The sequence below is a fragment of the Dermacentor silvarum genome, chromosome 7, assembly GCF_013339745.2.
Source record: "Dermacentor silvarum isolate Dsil-2018 chromosome 7, BIME_Dsil_1.4, whole genome shotgun sequence".
Classification (NCBI taxonomy): domain Eukaryota; kingdom Metazoa; phylum Arthropoda; class Arachnida; order Ixodida; family Ixodidae; genus Dermacentor; species Dermacentor silvarum.
In genome coordinates this window covers 92,894,508-92,897,324 of record NC_051160.1, presented here as the reverse complement: position 1 = coordinate 92,897,324, position 2,817 = coordinate 92,894,508, and positions in this window count along the sequence as shown.

Below are 2,817 nucleotides of genomic sequence, written 5' to 3'. Positions count from 1 at the left end.
CTTAGAGAGAATTAGTGTTCTCTGAAGGGGGTTGCGTCTCTGCATCTTCCTGTGCATTCCAAATTATGCCAGCGCGTTTCTCTTTTTAAAGAAACAGGTATAATCTACAGGCAAGCAAACCAGTTCACAAGAGAGATTGCTGCGTAAGCGTAAAATGTATTGGTTATTGATGGGAGCTGCATAAGTCAACCATCGGTGATACCTCACCAGGAAGAATTTCACTACTTGTGTCAGACTTGATTGTGTTTACATTTCAGAGCATCAGTGGAGTTTTCCCGGCGTTCTATACAAGCCCCGTCTTGTATTTTTTAGATCGCAGCTCTTAAGGCCCAACCAGTGGCTCGTGTCAGCGCGCTTCGACGCGCGCCGACAAGCCAGTGCGTCGCTTCGCGTCGGTTGGAGGAAAAGGGCACGCAACCACTATAGACACAAGCTCTGACTCGCTCCGACGCTCGCTCCTCGGCTGCGGTGCACTGTTGCTTGACCATTCTGTCTTTAACGGTCCAACTCCGGCCTAAAACAGCCTGCTGTGCACTGAGCTTGAAACAATAAGTTGGTAATCTGTATGCTCTGTTAGATATAAAAAACATGTTTGATTAATGAATGTACGCCTACTGCAACAGCTTCTTGTTACCTTTGAAGTAACAATAGTGCACAAAATACTGACATCAGCGCTTGCGCTCGCGTCGTCGTCTGTCTACAAGATCGCTTTGTAAACACCTGCACGACTACGTCATACCATACTAAAAGCTGTCGCACGATTTCATTATTGGTAGTTGATTGCACAGCCAACTATGTAAGAATTATTTGCGCAAAGTATAATTGAAAATCTGTATTAGAAATATAAATATGCTTTTTTGGTGTAAGAAAAAAAGGCGCAAAAGTGGGTTCCGCGAAAATCAACAGAAAATAATTTATACACCTGTAGCGCTCACAAAAAGACACTTAGAACAGCTAAAATTTACCAAATTCTTAGCTTCTCTCCTCATTCTTGTTCATGTCTAATCTTGCCCATGGAGCACCTAATTTATTCTTCTAACACCTCATCGGGAGGCCTTCGCATTGAGCGGCATTGAGTGTATTCCTAGAAGCGTTTTCACTGTGTAAAGGGCATGTTTTATTGCAACTGGTTTCAGCATGCCAATTCTGTACTTCTCGACATTAATGAAATTACACGCCGTGAGATACCACAACCTTGAGAATCGGGGGGTTCTAACAGGTGTCTTTCGTTCCCCTTTGCCAAGTCGTACTGTTGAAGCACTTGTTTAAATCTATGAGGGCAACTCATTTCTATATTATCAAAAAATATTTTAAACAGGTTATTTTCACCATTTATACACTAAAAGCCACTACACAAAAAAAAATTAATCAATGCCAGTTTCTTTGTTGTTTTCAGCCTACTATAATGTTTTGATTGAGAAGGAGATTCAATTTGTTGTCGAGGCACATAATAATTGCGGTGCCACATTACTTTACTGCGGAACACTGGACATGGTAGCCAACCGTCATGAAATCTCAGAAGAAATTAATAGCACAATGCATATGATCAGGCAAATAGCGTTTTATTGGAACCTAATTGACGATTTCAAAAATTGTCACACTATACCAATACTGTACAAAAGCTACTGAACTGCAATAATATACTAGTACGTTTTTCAAAAACTTTGTTCTACAATAATAATAATAATAATAATAATAATAATATAATAATAATAATAATAATAATAATAATAATAATAATAATAATAATCAAATCCCCTTTCTTAAAGAAAGATGGTTGTACTCAAAGCTTTCGCTCATGCAAACTGAATCTAAGCCAAAGTCCAAAGCCAACGACCACGCAACAAACCCAAGAAATGCTGAGTGACCTGATGCGATGCACGTGACTTCTTGTTTAGGATTGTATTTTTTGAACGTTGAAGTTGAATGAAGGCAGATTTCGTTAAGTTGCCTAACGTTTATTTTAGATCATGTAGCCGTTGATTAAACGCACACACTTCCACGGACTGCATGCCACTGCCGATACACGGGATCGGCCTTACGGGCACGATCGCGCTCGCGCTTACGTTCGCGTACGGCAGCCTCTCCTTCTGCCATACGCGACAACCGCGGCCTACCCAGGCTTACGGTCGGGAATGCACTGCGTGATGCGCGTAATGCAATGCGCATATGTACAGTTCTTCTGGTTAGCGTGGTGTTGCAGTTCCAATATTCTTATCGGTACAACTGCGAATGTAAACTGTAGTGTTTACGATTATGCGCACAGATGCGTAGATGCTATATGTGTGCGCAGATGCGCAGATAGTGTAAGTTGGCTTTCCTGCAGGGCGTTTTGGGCGCTCACTGATATATCCAAAGCTTCGCTTTAATAATCAATCAACCAAATAATCAAACAATCAATGGAATTTTGATTATATTGCCCAGGAATAACAATAGAGCCTTCCTGCTGATGCACATTGAAAGCAATATGCGAGACAAAATGCACAGAGAACATAAATGTGGTAGACAAAACAATGCGAGATAGAGAAATAAATAGGGGAGATAAAAAAAAACGAAGCGTAAAAGGCAGGTAATAATACAACATAATTATCTACATATCTAAAGGTGTTTACTCGGCAGAGCTTGGAGCAGCGCAACGTAAACGGTCAGCCACAAGTAACAGCTTTCAAGCACGAGAGCCGTTGCCGATCAAGAGCGCTCGACCTCACTAGCGTCTCTCTTATTCGTTACAATCACTCCCGGGAGCGATAAGGGAGCCGTACGGCGACCTAACAGTCGTCACGATGAGCGGGTCGTAATAAGGCTTTAGACGGTCGA